Raw genomic sequence first — 19,187 nt, forward strand, 5'->3', positions numbered from 1 at the left:
ACCAATAAGCAAATTTATCTGGAAGGGCAGGGTGCCCAAATTGCTAAAAACATCTTGAGGAAAAAAAACGAAGCTGGAGGTCTTGCACTGCCTGACTTTAAGGCATATTATGAAGCCACAGTGGTCAAAACAGCATGGTATTGGCATAAAGATAGATATATCGACCAATGGAATTGAATAGAGTGCTCAGATATAGACCCTCTCATCTATGGACATTTGATCTTTGATAAGGCAGTCAAGCCAACTCACCTGGGACAGAACAGTCTCTTCAATAAATGGTGCCTAGAGAACTGGATATCCATATGCAAAAGAATGAAAGAAGACCCGTATCTCACACCCTATACAAAAGTTAACTCAAAATGGATCAAAGATCTAAACATTAGGTCTAAGACCATAAAACAGTTAGAGGAAAATGTAGGGAGATATCTTATGAAACTTACAATTGGAGGCGGTTTTATGGACCTTAAACCTAAAGCAAGAGCACTGAAGAAGGAAATAAATAAATGGGAACTCCTCAAAATTAAACACTTTTGTGCATCAAAGAACTTCATCAAGAAAGTAGAAAGACAGCCTACACAATGGGAGACAATATTTGGAAATGACATATCAGATAAAGGTCTAGTATCCAGTATTTATAAGGAGATTGTTCAACTCAACAACAACAAAAAGACAGCCCACCCAATTACAAGTGGGAAAAAGACTTGAACAGACACCTATCAGAAGAGGAAATACAAATGGCCAAAAGGCACATGAAGAGATGCTCAATGTCCCTGGCCATTAGAGAAATGCAAATCAAAACCACAACGAGATATCATCTCACACCCACCAGAATGGCCATTATCAACAAAACAGAAAATGACAAGTGCTGGAGAGGATGCGGAGAAAGAGGCACACTTATCCACTGTTGGTGGGAATGTCAAATGGTGCAACCACTGTGGAAGGCAGTTTGGCGGTTCCTCAAAAAACTGAATATAGAATTGCCATACGACCCAGCAACTCAAAGGACTTAAGGGCAAAGACACAAACGGACATTTGCACACCAATGTTTATAGCAGCGTTATTTACAATTGCAAAGAGATGGAAACAGCCAAAATGTCCATCAATAGACGAGTGGCTAAACAAACTGTGGTATATACATACGATGGAATATTATGCAGCTTTAAGACAGGATAAAATTATGAAGCATGTAATAACATGGATGGACCTAGAGAACATTATGCTGAGTGAGTCTAGCCAAAAACTAAAGGACAAATACTGTATGGTCCCACTGATGTGAACGGACATTCGAGAATAAACTTGGAATATGTCATTGGTAACAGAGTCCAGCAGGAGTTAGAAACAGGGTAAGATAATGGGTAATTGGAGCTGAAGGGATACAGACTGTGCAACAGGACTAGATACAAAAACTCAAAAATGGACAGCACAATAATACCTAATTGTAAAGTAATCATGTTAAAACACTGAATGAAGCTGCATCTGAGCTATACGTTTTGTTTTTTTTTTTACTATTATTATTACTTTCATTTTTTTCTGTATATTAACATTCTATATCTTTTTCTGTTGTGTTGCTAGTTCTTCTAAACTGATGCAAATGTACTAAGAAATGATGATCATGCATCTATGTGATGATGTTAAGAATTACTAATTGCATATGTAGAATGGTATGATTTCTAAATGTTGGGTTAATTTTTTTTTCCGTTAATTAATAAAAAAAAAAAAAAAGAACAGATAGACAACAAAGTCATCCAGCAAGAAAATCCTAGGTAAAAAAAGTGAAAACAATCTCCAGAATAAACTAATTAAGGTAATTAAATGCCTAGATGCCAGCATAAAATAGCGAATCATACTAGGAAAATTGAAGATATGACCTAGTCAAAGGAAAAAACCAATAATTCAAATGAGATACAGGAGTTGAAACAATTAATTTAGAATGTTCAAACAGACATGGAAAACCTCATCAAAAATCAAATCAGTGAATTGAGGGAGGATATAAAGAAGGCAAGGAATGAACAAAAACAAGAAATCGAAAGTCTGAAAAAACAAATCACAGAACTGATGGAAATGAAAGTACAGTAGAAGAGATGAAAAAAAAAAACAATAGAAACCTACAATGTCAGATAAGATTTCAAGAGGCAGAAGATAGAATTAGTGAACTGGAGGATGGAACATCTGAAATCCGACAAGCTAAAGAAAATATAGGAAAAAGAATGGAAAAATATGAGCAGAGACTCAGGGAATTGAATGACAATGTGAAGCCCAAAAATATACATGTTGTGGGTGTCTCAGAAGAAGAAGAGATGGGAAAAGGAGGAAAAAAACTAATGGAGGAAATTATCACTGAAAATTTCCCAACTCTTATGAAAGACTTAAAATTACAGATTCAAGAAGTACAGTGTACCCCAAACAGAATAGATCCAAATAGACATACTCCAAGACACTAATCAGAATGTCAGATGTCAAAGCGAAAGAGAGTATCTTGAAAGCAGCAAGAGAAAAGCAATCCATCACATACAAGGGAAGCGCAATAAGACTATGTGTAGATTTCTCAGCAGAAACCATGGAGGTAAGAAGACAGTGGGATGATACATTTAAAATACTGTGCCAGTTTGAACATGTGGTGGACCCCAGTAAAGCCATGTCCTTTAATCGTCATTCAATATTGCTGGGTGGAAGCATTTTGATTGTTTCCATGGAGGTGTGTCTCCACCCACTGAAGGTGAAGTTGCTTACTGGAATCCTTTAAAAGAGGAAACATTTTGGAAAGAGTCCCTTTTTTGTAGAGCCATGTGAAAGCCAGCAGACAGCACCATGCTCACCATGTGCCCTTCCAGCTGAGAGAGAAACATTGAACTTCATCAGCCTTCTTGAACCAAGGTATCTTTCCCTGGATGCCTTAAATTGGACATTTCTATAGACTTGTTTTAATTGGGGCATTTTCTCAGCCTTAGAATTGTAAACTAGCAACTTATTAAAGTCCCCCTTTTAAAAGCCATTCCATTTCTGGTATATTGTATTCCAGCATCTAGCAAACTAGAACAAATACTAAAAGAGAAAAACTGCCAACCAAGAATTCTATATCCAGCAAAATTGTCCTTCAAAAATGAGGGAGAAATTAAAAATATTCAGACAAAAAAAATCACTGAGAGAATCTGTGACCAAGAAACCGGCTCTGAAAGAAATACTAAAGGGAGCATTAGAGACAGATATGAAAAGACAGGAAAGAGAGGTGTGGAGAAGAGTGTAGAAATGAAGACTATCAGTAAAGGTAAAAAGAAGGAAAATTAGATATGACATATAAAATCCAAAAGGTAAAATGGTAGAAGACAGTACTGCCCATACAGTAATAACACTAAATGTTTATGGATTAAACTCCCTAATTAAAAGACATAGACTGGAAGAATGGATTAAAAAACAGGACCCATCTATATGCTGTCTACAGGAAACACATATTAGACCCAAGGATAAACATAGGTTGAAAGTGAAAGGTTGGGAAAAGATGTTTCATGCAAATCACAATCAGAAAACAGCAGGAGTAGCTCTACTATTACCCAACAAATTAGACTTCAAATGTAAAACAATTAAAAGAGAAAAAGAAGGACACTATGTGTTAATAGAAGGAACAATTCAACAAGACATAACAATCATAAATATTTATGCACCAAGTTACTTCCAGAAAACCTCTTTTGTTGCTCAGATGTGGCCTCTTTCTCTCTAATCCCAACTCTGCAACTAAAATCATTACCCTCCTCCCCATGTGGAACATAACATCCAGGGGTGTGATTTCCCTGGAAACATGGAACATTACTCCCAAGAATGAGCCTGGCCCTGGCCCTGGCACTGTGGGACAGACAATGCCTTCCTGACCAAAAGGGGGAAAATAAATATAACAAAATAAGGTAACAGTGACTAAGAGAGTTCAAATAGAATCAAGAGGCTATTCTGGAGGCTCCTCTTCACAAGCTTCATCTAGATATTGCTAATTGCCAAGGTTTCCTAACCTCCAAACCCAAACCATTCCTGTTAACCCTAAAAACACCCAGGGCTCTATCTGAGATCCTACAAAAATTGCACACCCTAAGTTTACTTCTCAGAAACCTAAAACTTTCAGATGGACCCTAGGCTGGAAAAGTCCTGAAACCCAGAGGTGCCAGTCTCTCTAAGAACATCAACCAGTTCCATCCCCATATCCCATATTGCTGATACCCCTTTTCAACATGAAAGAAATTAGAATGGGCATAACCCAAATATCCCTAAAGATTAGGGGAAGAATCAAAGGAGAAAGGGGAGTTACAACAGAGAAGTTAGGATTTAGCAGATGAGTATGACTACTAAATCATTATATTGATATTTCTTTTTAGTCTCCAGTGCCTTGGAGAAGCTAAAAGGAAAGACCTGAAATTGTGGAACTGTAACCCATACCAAATTCTGAAATCTGTTCTATAACTAATTGTTAAAATATACTTTGAAATTTTATTGCTTTTTTGTATATATGTTACTTTTCACAATAAAAAATGTTTAAAGAAAAGAAATTGTCCATAGAAGTGAGGGTTTATTTCTGAACTCTTAATTAGATATCATTGGACTTTATACCTGTCCTTGTGCAGTACCATGCTGTTTTGAAATCTGTAGCTTTATAATAAGTTTTAACCCTTAGGCTCTCTTGATTTTTTTTTTTTTTTTTTTTGTATGGGCAGGCACTGGGAATAGAACTTAGGTCTCCAGAATGGCAAGTGAGAACTCTGCCTGATGAGCCACCATGGCCCACCCTCTCTTGACTTTTTGAAATTCTTTTTTCTTTCTGCTCCTCAGTCTGAATTATTTCAATTGCCTTGCCTTCAGGTTTACATTCTTTCTTCTACCAATTGTAATCTTCTGTTGAAACCCTCTAGGGAAATTTTTTATTTCAGTTATTGTAGTCTTCATCTCCAGTATTTCTATTTGTTCCTTTTTAAAAATTGTCTCTTTTAAGTTCTTATAGTGTTCATTCACTATTTTTCCTGATGTCCTTCAGTTTTTTCTCTATGTTTTCTTTTCTCTTCTTGAGCAAATTGAGGATCTTTTCTTTTTCAGAAATCTATGTCCAGTATGTCAAAAGTCTGGTCTTGTGCATTCATGGTTTCTTGATTTTTATCTTATTCCTTTGAATGGGCCATAATTTCTTGTTTCCTTATTGTCTTGTAATCTTTTGTTGCTCTATGTACATTTTAATATTTTAAAATGTTAACTCTGGAATTTAGTCCCTCAGTGGCTGTTCCTTAAGTTTGTTTCCAGCTAATGATGTGACAGAGATTTCTTTGAATTAACAAAACAAAGACAAAGGAGCTAACAAAAACAAACCAACACATGCACAAAAAAACACCTTTCATGGTCTTTGCATGTTGCCTCTGCATTAGCTGGTACTGTCCTTCGGTGTTTAGCCCTCCTATCAAGATCACCCTGAGGCAAAAGTGAAGTGCAGAGTACTCTCCATCTTTTCTGATCCTGATTCTTGATCTGGCCTGGAATGCCTCCTCTACTCCCTATGAAATACATTTTCTTCCCCTCCTGGGTACTCTGTTGAATGACTTAAAGCAAGTTATCCTTTGCCCTGGGCTACTTTGATTGAATTGTTTCTTAAATTGCTATAGTTAGCTATGAACTGCTTCTGCCTGCAGAGCAAGTTCTAGGAGGGTAAGCCCAAGATTAATTTCCTGATACAGTCTGTATTAGTTAGGGTTCTCTAGAGAAACAGAATCCACAGGAAATATTTGTAAATATAAAATTTATAAAAATGTCTCATGTAACTGTGGTAATATACGGTCCAAAATTCATAGGGCAGGCTGTGAGGCTGATGACACCAATGGAGGATCTGGATGAACTTCACAGGAGAGGCTTACCAGCCAAAGGAGGAAGAGAAACTGTTTGTTCTGAATCCTCCTTAAAAGCCTTCCATTGATTAGATTAAACATCACTCATTGTAGAAGACCCTCTCCTTGGCTGATTACAAATGGAATCAGCTGTGGATGTAGCTGACATGATCATGATTTAATTCTATGAACTGTCCTCATAGCAACAGATAGGCCAGCACTTGCCCAACCAGACAAACGGGTACCACCACCTGGCCAAGTTGACACATGAACCTGAACATGACAGTCCACCCTTGTCAACTTGGCAGCTATATACATCACCTTAAGCCATATTTAATTTCTAAATAGAAAACAATAAGACACATTTTATCTCACCTAACAATACTTAGCTGTCCTGCATACAACCGGGAACACATTAAATTTCCCAAGAATAGGGTGCAAGTCCTTGGGTACTATTCACTCTTAAACTTGATATCTTACAACTTAAATACTATAACATGAACAAAACATCATTACAGTCCTCGTTTCTGTAACTGATCACGTGGTTGTAGTTCATATTTATCACTACCTTCTTCTACTACCCATTCCATGTTCCCTTGACCCTCAGCAAGATCTTCAGCTGGTTGTGGTTCTTTGCCTGGTGGGGTGACCCAAACCTTCATTCCTGAAGTTTCAGAGTCATTGGTAGTCCTGCCTGGATTGGGTTGTTGCAGTTTTCCATTGATTTTAATCACAGGGTACGGTAATGCTAAAAGATGCCCTAGGAAATCTCCTATATTCCAGGAAAACTGTTCTTTACCTCCATTGTGTAGTTGCAGTCCTGTTTCCCCCTGATAGTCAGTAATGTAATCCCCTTCTTGGCTTGTTGATCCAGGGGCATGAGTAACCCAAAGTGACCAGGTGGCAGTTTTAGATTCCAGTTCAGTGAAATCATTGTCGTTTCTCCTGGTGGAAGCACTCCCTCTTTTGGAAGTAAACCTGTAGACCAGCAGAGCTCAAGGTTGCAGGAACAGGAAGCAAAAATTTTCCTAGTGGATCACTAGGGGTAATAGTGAGTAGTGCCACTCCCATTTCCACCCCTTGGTTCCTGGACCCATGGGTTCTGTCTATGGGAGAAACAGCACCATAAAGTGGATGCTGATTCAGAGCATACACAGCTTCCTGGAGAACATTACCCCAGCCCTTCAAGGTATTGCCACCTAGTTAGCACCATAATTGAGTTTTCAAAAGGCCATTCCACCATTCTACCAATCAGCTGCCTCTGCATGATTGGGAACATGGTAAGACCAGAGAATTCCATGGACATGTGCCCACTCCCACACTTCATGTTCCATGAAGTGTGTTCCTTGATCAGAAGCAATGTTGTGTGGAATACCATGATGATGGATAAGGCATTCAGTAAGTCCATGGATGGTAGTTTTGGCAGAAGCATTGCGTGGAGGGAAAACAAAATCATATCCAGAGTATGTGTCTATTCCATTTAGAACAAATCGCTGCCCCTTCCATGAATGGAGTGGTCCAATGTAATCAACTTGCCACCCTGTAGCTGGCTGGTCATCTCGGGGAATGGTGCCATATTGGGGACTGACTGTAGGTCTCTGCTGCTGGCAGATTGGACACTCAGCAGTGGCTGTAGCCAGGTCAGCATTGGTGAGTGGAAGTCCATGTTGCTGAGCCCATGCATAACCTCCATCCCTACCACCATGATTTACTAGCCAATGCCACAAGTCTCTGCTACTCAGATTATGTTGACTCCTGCTTTGAGTCTGCTGTCTATTATGATAGCCAGGCCCACCTTGTCTTTGGCAATTAAGTGCTGCCACCTGGCTTCTGCCAACTCGAAATCCCATCATCCCTATTGTGTTCAAGGATTCCAGCACAGTGACAGCAGTTCCCACAGTAATATATGACCTATGGAGAAGTGCAACTATAGAGCTCTTCAGGGATGTTGGCACTAGTCTCACAAATTTATTTCTCACAGTTCTGGTAAAAGGTGCATCCTCTGGACATTCCTGGGGTGTAAGAGCAGGCTTTGCATGATAAATCCACTCTAACATTCCAATCTTTCTAAGCCTCTGGATCCCCTAATCTATGTTATACCAGGGCAGTTCAGACATATTACCATCAGGTAATGTTGGCCACCCACCTTTTGATCCATGTTTCAGCCAACCATCCAAACAAACTGTTAATGCCTTTTCTAACCCCTCAAGCTATAGCATTGAATACAGAATCTCTGCTTAGTGAGCCCATATAATAAATTCAGCCTGATCCAGCTTTATATTCCTCCCACCATTATCCCACACCTTAAAATCCATTGCCACACATATTCCCCTGATTTCTGTCTATATAAATTGGAAAACTTGCACAGTTCTTTTGGAATATAATGTACCTCTTCATGAGTGATACTTTGTACCTTACCTTTTGGGGCATTGTGCTGGTTTGAAATTATGTATATACCGTAGAAAAGCCATGCTTTAATCCTAATCCCATTTTGTAAAGGCAGCCTTTTCTTCTAATCTCTATTCAGTATTGTATGTTTGAAACCGTAATTAGATCATCTCCCTGGAGGTGTGATTTAATCAAGAGCGATAGTTTAACTGGATTAGGGGAGACGTGTCTCCACTCATTTGGGTGGATCTTAATTAGTTTCTGAAGTCCTATAAAAGAGGGAACATTTTGGAGAATGAGGAAGATTCTGAGAGAGCAGAGGATGATGCAGCCATGAGAAGCAGAGTCCACCAGCCAGCAATCTTTGGAGATGAAGAAGGAAAATGCCTCCCAGGAAGCTTCATGAAACAGGAAGCTAGGAGAAGAAACTAGCAGATGACACTGTGTTCACCATGTGCCCTTCCAGATGAGAGAGGAACCCTGACTGTGTTCATCATGTGCCTTTCCAGATGAGAGAGAATATCTGTGTTCACCATGTGCCCTTCCACTTGAGAGTGAAACCCTGAATTTCATCAGCCTTCTTGAACCAAGATATCTTATCCTGGATGCCTTAGATTGGACATTTCTATAGACTTGTTTAATTGGGACATTTTCTCAGCCTTAGAACTGTAAACTAGCAACTTATTAAATTCCCCTTTTAAAAGCCATTCTGTTTCTAATATATTGCAATCTGGCAGCTAGCAAACTAGAACAGATTTTGGTACCAGAGAGTGGGGTGCTGCTGCAGTTTGCAAATACCAAACGTGTTGGAATGGCTTTTTAAATGGATAAGGGAAAGATTCTGGAAGAGTTATGAGATGCTTGATAGAGAAGGCCTAGAATGCTTTGAAGAGACTGTTGGTAGAAATGTCTCTTCTGTCTAAGGCTGATAAGGCCTTAGACAGAAATGAGGCATGTGTTATCATAGAATGGAAGGAAAGTGAGCCTTGTTTTAAAATTGCAGATAATCTGGCAAGACTGACTAATGGTTGTGGCTGGTTGACAGATTTTAAAAGCCATGAACTTGGATACTTAGCAGAAGAGATCTCCAAATTAGATGTGGAAAGTGAAGCCTGGCTTTTGCTCACAGTTTATAGTGAAATGCAACAGGAGAGAGATAAGCTGAGAACTGAACTCTTGGGTACAAAGAAACCAGAAATTGATGTTCTGGAAAATTCTGGGCATCCAGAAGTGGACACCCCACAGAATGGTGCCCCATGTGAGGATTTGGCCAAATGTGAAACCAATCAGCCATTTCAGAGAAAGCCAGGATTGGACATGGAGTTATCCAGGAAGGATTTGTGGAAACTCCATATGTCTGATGGGCATGATCCACAACTATTGCATAGAAAGCCAATGAGAGTGCTATAGGACCTGTATAAACAGAGCCATGCCAGTCTGGACTGGGGGGTTCAGAGAAGGGACACATTGGAGGAAAAATAACTTAAGAGGCAAAGCCATGGAGGCTGAGGTCTGAAGTCAGGAAGCCTCGGGCCAGGAGAACCGATCCACCCAAGACCGTGAAGAGGGTGAGTATGCCCCAAAGGCAAAGGATGGGCTTTTCACCTTGTTGCAGTGGAAGAGTCATGCTGCCTCAGGCCTTGGAGAAAGTGAAGCACATTCCTTGGGGTTTGAGGAGAGCCTGGCCACCACCACATGGAGGGGTTGAGCGTGTGCCACAGAAATGGCAGAGAGCCCGGGTGCAGCCCCAATGTTTGGAGAGGGCAGAGCCAAGTAAAAGGTTGTCTCCCCGATGTCCCCCAAGTTTGCATTTGGAGAGAGGCAGACTTCTGCATAAGCCCTTAGAAAGAGTGAGACTACTGCTTTCTAAAACCCTGAAGATAAATGACTCTCAGACTTTGAAATCTAATGGACTTTTCCCTGTGGGTTTTCGAAACTGTATGGGTCCAGTGACCCCTGTTTCTTTCCTCCCTATGGAAATACATAAATATATCCCATGGCTGTTCCTCCTTTGTGTGTGTCCCTGAGGACACAGCCGCCCCATCTCCAGCCTGCCCTGAGGAGTTGGCCACCCAACCTCCACTTAAAGGGATTAGCCCTAGAGTGATTAATTTTGTTTTACCAGATGAAACTGCAAATAAATGCCCTGAAGCAAATGGTTTGGAAGATACTTCTAATTCCTTTCATGACCCACCCCCACCCACCCCTCATTTCTTTCAGACCTATTACTAAACTAAAGTCTCAACAGGCCTGTTCTAGTTTGCTAGTTGCCAGATTGCGATATACTCGAAATGGAATGGCTTTTAAAACGGGAATTTAATAAGTTGCTAGTTTACAGTTCTAAGGCTGAGAAAATGTCCCAATTAAACAAGTCTATAGAAATGTCCAATCTAAAGCATCCAGGGAAAGATACCTTTATTCAAGAAGGCTGATGAAGTTCAAGGTTTCTCTCTCAAGTGGAAGGGCACATGGTGAAAACAGAGATTCTCTCATCTGGAAAAGCACATGATGAACATGGTCAGGGTTCCTCTCTCATCTGGAAGGGCACATGGTGAACACAGCATCATCTGCTAGCTTCTTCTCCTGGCTTCCTATTTCATGAACCTCCCAGGTGTTGTGGGGCACACCAAAAGAGAAATCACACAATTTAAAACTGCAAGCCAATTTGGAGTCTTTATTAGCCACCTGGCGACTGCCTCAGAAACCTCCAAGAAGGAAGATTCAGAGAGCAGCTGCCAGAGGTTTTTAGCTTATAAAGGCTAACACCACATCCTAGTTTGCAGTTGCTTTTTTGCACAGAAGCAGAAAAATGACGTTAACTGTTGCCAAAACACATCCCGTTCCCTCAGTTTCCTGACAATAGTCATTGTTTAACTCTTGGGGACTTTCCACCCCAGATCTTTGGGACTCTCCCTGCTCAGCCTGATTTATTGCTCCTGGCCCTCCACACCTGGGAGGTGTTTTCCTTCTTCATCTCCAAAGGTCACTGGCTGGTGGACTCCGCTTCTCGTGGCTGCATCATTCTCTGCTCTCTCAGAATCTCCCTCATTCTCCAAAATGTTTCCTCTTTTATAGGACTTCAGAAACTAATTAAGATCCACCCAAATGGGTGAGATTACAGGGTTGTCTAGAGAAGACTCAGCATGACCTAGGGTTTCAACCTCTCCACTGACATCATTATCAATCCATATGTCGCCATCCCATTTTTCAGGGTCCCATTCCTTTTCAATCAATGCCCTCACTTTAATGGTAGACACCATGCAAGATTGAGATAACTGGGTGGGCCACGGTGGCTCAGCAGGCAATAATGCTTGCCTGCCATGCCAGAGGACCCGGGTTCGGTTCCTGTTGCCTGCCCATGTTAAAAAAAAAAAAAATTGAGATAACTGTTTATGCTGTAAAGTTGCTACTCTAACGAAAAGATTCTGAGTCTGATTCTCAGAGATCTCAAGTCTACAGCTACAGGAAATAAGATTTTCCTTCAGGACACTCATAGAAATGTTTACATCTCTCAGGTGGTGCTTAAGCTTCTCATTTGAAGCCTTAAGTCCATCCCTTTCACTCGTTAATGTATACAGTGTTGTATGCATCTAACAACAACCAGCCAACATCTCTATGCCTCCAACCAGCCAACATCTCTATGCCTCCTATTTCCGCAAAACTCCATAAAGGTATCAAAACCATTATCCCCCAGAGTCTGGCTTTATACAAGCAAAGCATTAGAAAACTCGAATGATGATATTTTGACTATCTCTTTTGCCAACTCACCCCCTGTATTGGCAGTATTATTCTGATTACAGGAACCAGAGTCCTTGGTGCCTTTAAGTCCAGTCCGGGTAGAAAACCAATCATAAAAAACATTTTTAAGATTCTGTTTCTTAAGAACCACTCCTGGTACCAAGCTATATTAGTTAGTGTTCCCTAGAGAAACAGAATCAACAGGAAATACCAGTAAATATAAAATTTATAAACGTGTTTCACATAACTGTGGGAATATAGAGTCCAAAATACATAGGGCAGGCTGTGAAGCTGATACCCCCAATGGAAAGTATGGATGAACCCCACAGGAGAGACTCGCTGGTGATGCTGGAAGAGGGTCTGTCTCTTCTGAATCCTCCTTAAAAGCCTTCCATTGATTAGATTATACATCACTCATTGCAGAAGACCCTCCCCTTTGCTGATTACAAATGGAATCAGTTATGGATGCAGCTGACGTGATCATGATTTAATTCTATGAAATGTCCTCATAGCAACAAACAGGCCAGCACTTGCCCAACCAGAGAAATGGGCACCGCCACCTGGCCAAGTTGACACGAACCTGACCATGACACAGTCTTTCAGGCTGCTTTGTGCTAGATTGACACAGACATATAGGCACCCCAGTATGTACCTAGGACTTACTCTGCTTCTTTCAGAACAGCTCCAGGGTGGGAGAATAGGCTGGCTTTACTATACCAGAAACAGTATAGGGGAGGGCCAGCAGGCATGCCATGTGTTTCTCCTACTGTTTTTTGTTCGTTTGTTTTTTGTTTTTTAATTTGGCCTAACAGGGATTTATTGGCTCATGGTTTTGAGCCTGGGAGAAGTCCAGATTCCAGGTGTCAGCAAGGTGATGCTTTCTCCTTTAAGACTGTGGTGTTCTAGAGCTGGCTGTCAGCAATCTTTGAGTCTTTGGCTTTTCCATCACATGGCAATGCACATGATAATGCCCTCCCCTTTCTCTTTGAGGTTCTGTTGACTTCGAGCTTATTCCTTTTCCATGTGGTTTTCTCTTCATAAAGACTTCACTCTGTTGGGCCACACTTTAACTAGAATAAACATCTTTAAAAATCCTATTTACAATGTTTATACTCAGAAAATGGATTAAAATCAAGAACATATTTTTGGGGGGAGTGCATAATTCAACCTATACTTCTATTTTGATTAAAGATAACCCCAAAGAAAGATTGTTCTTGATCATAAAATAAGTCTGGTTTCATTAGATTTGGCTTGATTATGTACATAGGTGAATCAAGAATGGTGATTTAGCACATAGAACTTTTAAGTCTGTTTTGCTGAAAGTTTTCATTAGGAACCTCAGATTGCCATTTTTTTTTTCACTTTTATTGATACATATTCTCATACCACGCAACCCTTCCAAAATATACAATCAGTGGCTCACTGTATCATTACATAGTTGTGAATTCATCACCACAATTTTAGAACATTTTTATTTCTTCCCCCCACCAAAAAAAAGAAAATGCCAAACACCCATAATCTTTATCCCTCCTATTATTGACCTTGGTGCTGTACATTTGTTACTGTTGATAAAAGAATATTAATATATTACTGTTACGTATGGTCCATAGTTTACAATAGGTACATTTTCTCCAATATACACTTTATTTTTAACTCCTTGAAATAGTGTCATACATTTGTTCTAGTTCATGAAATAACTTTTTAATATTTGTATTGTTAATCACAGTCATCATTATGACAAGATTCACTGTGTTATACATTCCCATGTTTTAACCCCTTTCTGGTGACAAACATGACTCTAAACTTCCCCCTTTCAGCCTCATTCACAGACAATTTAGCACAATAATAATACTTACAATAACATGCTACCATCACTTCTATCCATTTTCAAACACTTGAATTCAACCTTGTTAAAAATTCTGCACATATTAAGCAACTGCTCCCCATTCTATAACTCCATTCTATCTCCTGGTAACCTATATTCTAGTTTTTCTGTCTATTTTATTGATATTTAGTTCATATTAGTGAGATCATACAATTTTTGTTTTGTTTCTTATTTCACTCAACATAATGTCCTCAAGACTTGTCCATGTTGTTGTATGCTTCAGAACTTTATTCCTTCTTACTGCTGAATGATATTACATTGTATGTATATGCAATGTATTGTTTATCCATTCATTGGTTGATGAATACTTGGGTTATTTCCATCAGATTGACTTCTAAAAGCCTCTGGAGGACAGGAAGGCAAGCCAACTCATCACCAAATTTCACTTGTGGTATCTATTGATTTGGGTGATGTGGTAGTTAGGTTCAGGTGTCAGTTTGGCCAGGTGATGATACCCCATTGTTCTGTATCTGTGGACTTAAATCATCAGTATGTGAAATTTATCTATAACGGATTACATTTGTGGTAGGCTAAGGGGGCATGCCCTCCACAATGAATGAGGTTTAATTTAATTACCTAGAGGCTTAAAAGAGAGAGGTCAGAAGAGAGCTCAGCAGTTCAGTATATCTCATGTCAGCACTTGCAACTCAGCCCAGATGTTTGGAGATGCAGAAAGGAATTACCTCAGGGAAAGCTGTTGGAACCCAGAGGCCAGGAGAGAAGGCCAGCAGACATCACCTTGTGCCTTCCCATGTGACTACAGAAACTCAGATGAAAGCTACCTGCCTTTCCTGTGAAGATCTATACATTTTTAACTAAATAAATCCCCTTATTAAAAGCCAATCCATCTCATGTATGTTGCATTCTTGCAGCAACTAAATTTGGCAAACTAAAACAGGTGAATTCCTCTTTCTTTCTTTTTTTTGATTTTTTAAATTAGAGAAGTTATGGGTTTACAGAACAGTCATGCATAAAATACAGGATTCCCACCTGCATTGGTGTGGAACATTTGTTACAATTGATGATAGCACTTTCTTTGATTTACTTTAAAAAAATTGTTAAATATAAAAAAGTGTTAATATTCAGTTAAATCTTAAATCTCTTAAATCTTAGACTCTTAAATATTAAATCTTAACTCATTTATTATAAGTAAATGTAAGCATGTGACCCCTTCATTTTGTCTTCTACTGAAGAAATGTCTAAGTAAATACTGAAATGTATTTTTTATTATAAAATTCTTTTATTTTATTTCTCCTTTCAGTTACATTTAGGAAACTATGTTAATCTTAAAATTTTTCTTTGTGTCTGTAGGTTACTTTATATAAGAATTCCATTTCAGGTCACTGAAGGAGATATTTTATTATAAAAGTAGATAATGGGTCTGATAAGAGTTAGAACTATACTTCTTTGATATTTACTTGTATCTTATCCTTTCCATGGTAGATTTACAGGTCTTCTGTAGTTTGTTCAACTTTTCTGTGAGAGGTAGGTAGGTACTGATTCCAGGAGTCCAAATTTATATCCTAAATTGTTAATCCTCTCAGATGGAGGATAGTTATGGATTCTTCCTTCTTTGGTCTGTATTAGAAGGAAAATAAAGATAGGCACAGCAAAAAATTTCTTTTGGAAAAGGGAACCATAGTAAAAAAAAAAAAAAAAAAAAAAAAAAAAAAAAAAACACAGTGTGAGAATGGAAAAGGGAAGGTCCAGCTGGAGAGGGGAGAAAAGTAGAGTTTGGAGTTGGCTAAGTAATTTGCTGTGAATCAAATTAGGTGGAAACCCCCAACAAGGACAGAGACATGCCTTCTCTCTTTCCTAGACCTCCACCTCCACAGACATGCACACACAACCCATTCCTGCCCCTAGAAATGTAAACTGTTTGTCACAATTACTTTATACACACTGCAGACAGACTCCCTTTGTTTTCAGGATATGTATTGGACAGTAAAAGTGTACATTCGAACATGCCATCCATCAAACTCCAAACATTCCACTTTAATGAAGGTGCCAAATGAAAGGTTTGAAACAAATCTTCAAAAGAGGATTCAGAGAGGCAAAGTGTTCATTAATCAGGACCCTACAATTATGAGGATATAAGAGATCTTTTCCCATCATTCGGGTGAAGCAGCTGCAAATAATCACAGCAGGAAGAAGTCATGCATGACACTGTATTATACTTAAAACTGTAGTGGAAAATGCAACAGTTGGTTGTTTGTGGTTTTTAAAAGAGGGAAACAGACTACTTCAAGGTCTTAAGAACCAACCTAGATTATTTTACAATGGAGTTGTGGCTTGGACAAATATTTACTGAATTAGGTTGTGGAATGGGGATGAAGGACACAGTGGAGGGAAGTGATATGGTTAAAGCAAGGCCAATGTCATAAGTGAATAACCTGCGCATTCCCACAGGGCCCTCCTTTTAAAAGGGCCCCATGCTTGGTATAATATAGTACTGTCACCGTCTAGAAATTCGCAATAATTTTTTAACAAGGAGTCCCATGTTTACATTTTGCTTGGGGCCCCTCAAATTACATAGCTGGTCCTGGTTAAAAGAGTGGACTTCTGAATCCAAGAGACCTGGGTTCAAATTCAAGTCCTATCATTTGCTAGCTATATGATCTTGGTCAATTTATTTAACCTCTCTTCATCTGTATAACAGGAACCATCATTGTACCAATCTCATAGGACTGTTGTAAAGACTAAAAGAAACAATATAGCAAGTGTTCAGTAGTATTAGTGTTATTATTATCAATGACAAAAATCTAGATGACACAGTTGTCCACTGAAAAGGTATCAAGCAGTGTTGGAGCAGAACAGTTTTCTAAACTCATTTTTGCTAACACATTTCTGCTCTGGATGTGTATGTTGACGTCACCATCCTTGTGGCAAGACAGGCCAAGATAATTTTCCTAATTGCAGACTTCACTGACACATTTTGTGCCAGAACCGAAGGAGAGCAGGTGTTATTTCAAATCTGTGAATCATCGCCACACATTCATACATGACATATTTCTTATAGATTTAAAAGAGTTGAACTCTGAGATAATGGAGACATTATTTTAGAATGTAGAACTATGCCCATATAAAGGCAACTTGCTATTGAAAATACTTACTTCAAGCTGTGTGGGCTTGTGGAGTCATTTTATTTGCCATACAGTTACTGAATGTAATATTCCCAACCAAAGAAGGTGCAATTCAAAAATATCACCAGAACCATTTAGCTAGGACTACATACTAATTGTCACCTACCCATGTATAAATTGACTGTATTGTATTAGAATATGGTTTGGGCTAAATTAGGAAAGAAATATAGAGGTAAGCCCTAGTGGAAGTATTTTCTTCCATTTTGATTGAATATCACCTATTAGTTTCTGCTTATTACTATAATTAAAAGTAGCCTTTGTCAGCACTTGTCCTTTAAAAACTAGTTTTGAATTTAAGAACAGATTTTTAAAATGTGAGATGGATATTTTTTTAGAGTTCTTTAATGCATTATATATGTCATGATCATTCTACTTAGTGGAAAGACATCAGCTGCCATGCTGTGATAAGTAACTCTCCCCAAAAGAGTTGAGTCATAATTCTGGAAGAAAACTCTTCAATTGCTAGGGAGACAAAATTTACCCCTATGACAGGGGAAGTGACATCCTTCCTCTAACAAATGCTGGTTCTATGGCTGCAAGTAAAAATAAAGTTGGCTTTCAAAGTCTTTCTAAATATTTTGACTTCAGGTCTTACTCTATCACTTAGGTCATTAAGGTAATCAGAAAAATCAAAAGTGATGGATTTAGAGATGACTTTCCCTTAAGGTTATATCTTGCATTTTTTTAGAGAACTTCAGTGCCTAAATCTGTAGAGGAAGACAGAGCTGTTTACCAAATCTTTGGGAATCTTAATTTAGACACTGAAAAGGGAAGTGACAGACTCACCTAGGAAATTCCCAAGAATGCACCTTTGGAGTTTCTGAGAGAGCACCTCACACCAGGTACAGGTGAGTGTACTCCAGGGCTCAGCAAGAAGCAAGAGGGGACAAGAGCAGATATTGTCAAGAGTATCTGTTATGTGGCAATCTCTGTCCTGGGTTTGGTTAGAAATAATGATGTGACTAGTGTCATCCCTGGTCCTTGGTAAATCAACCCAACAAACTATAAGATTGTCTTGCCTCCTTAGACAGCTCCCTCTATCAATTCTTTCTTATTCTTCCCTATGGTTTTATCCTTTCCCTCTTTATTGGCTTCTCCTCCACATGTAAGCCTGCTTAAGTGTCTCCCATTTAAAAAAAACAAACCCCCCAAAAAAAGCATGCAAAACCCTTCCTTGCTAATCCCATGTATGTTTTTGTTGTTATTTGCTTGTTCTTTTTAATGTAGTTTTTTTTTCTTTCTAAGCTTTCCAAGCCACACATGGACATGGTTTAAAGTGTTGAATCATTTTCTAAGGCCTTTTACAAACAAGAATGCTGCCTTCCCCTCTGCTTGCTATTTCTTACTTCCCAGGAACAACTACTTTCCTCCCTTTTAGTTGATTTTTAAAAAACTCATTCTTTTCCACATCTCAGAAAGCTGCCTTCTAACTTTTCTATTCTTGGCATTTTGTTTGTTTTGACATAATTTCAAACATAAAGAAAAGTTCACAATCATAGTACAAAGAATTTCTATATACTCTTCACCCAGAATCCCCAAATGTTAACCTTTTATTACATTTGCTTTATTCTTTTCCCTCTATGTATGTAACTTTTTATCTGAACCATCTGATAGTAAGTTGCAGACAAGATGTCTCTTTATCCTACATACTGCGGTGTATATTTCCTGAAAACACTGACATGCTGAAATTAACATTGATAAGAATGTTGTTGTGTAATCAATAGAACTATTCATATTTTTTTTCAAATGGCTCAATCATTCCCTTTATAGCAGAAGAAATTCCTGGATCATGTATTGCATTTAGTTGTCATATCTCTTTAGTTTCTTTAACCTTCTTTAATCTGGAACAATTCTTCAGGCTTTTTCTTACATAATATTGATATTTTTGAAGACCACAAGACAGTTATTTTGTAGAATGTCCCTCTGTTTTTGTGTGTCTGGTATTTTCTCATGATTAGATTGAGGTTATTGACTTTCTTTTTCCAGGAATGGCCCTCAGCAGCCACATGATGTCAATTTCTCCCATTACTGATGATGTTAACTTTGATCACTGTGTTATATTAGTGTAGATCAGATTTTTCCACTGTAAAATTACTATATTTTCCATTGTAATTAATAAGTATCTTGTGGGAAGATGTTTTGAGATATTCTGCTAGTTTCAATTGCGAATTTTAGCATTCATTGAAG

At 38.7% G+C, this 19,187-nt stretch overlaps 1 protein-coding gene and 1 pseudogene across 3 annotated transcripts in view; one reads left to right on the top strand and one right to left on the bottom strand.

The window, feature by feature from the left end:
• Positions 1-19,187, top strand: part of ACYP2 (acylphosphatase 2) — a 350,111-nt gene that overhangs the window by 39,979 nt on the left and 290,945 nt on the right. The window contains exon 3 of one of the 3 annotated variants that reach the window (XM_077134226.1): positions 17,689-17,848. The exons of the other annotated variants lie outside the window; for them this stretch is intronic. The gene's annotated coding sequence lies outside the window, so the exon portion shown is untranslated. The remainder of the gene's footprint in view (positions 1-17,688; positions 17,849-19,187) is intronic. 3 annotated transcript variants of the gene reach the window in all.
• The window catches only part of LOC143661119 (uncharacterized), a 54,132-nt pseudogene that overhangs the window by 12,900 nt on the left and 22,045 nt on the right, over positions 1-19,187 (bottom strand).

This window comes from Tamandua tetradactyla, chromosome 17 (assembly GCF_023851605.1).
Source record: "Tamandua tetradactyla isolate mTamTet1 chromosome 17, mTamTet1.pri, whole genome shotgun sequence".
Taxonomy (NCBI): domain Eukaryota; kingdom Metazoa; phylum Chordata; class Mammalia; order Pilosa; family Myrmecophagidae; genus Tamandua; species Tamandua tetradactyla.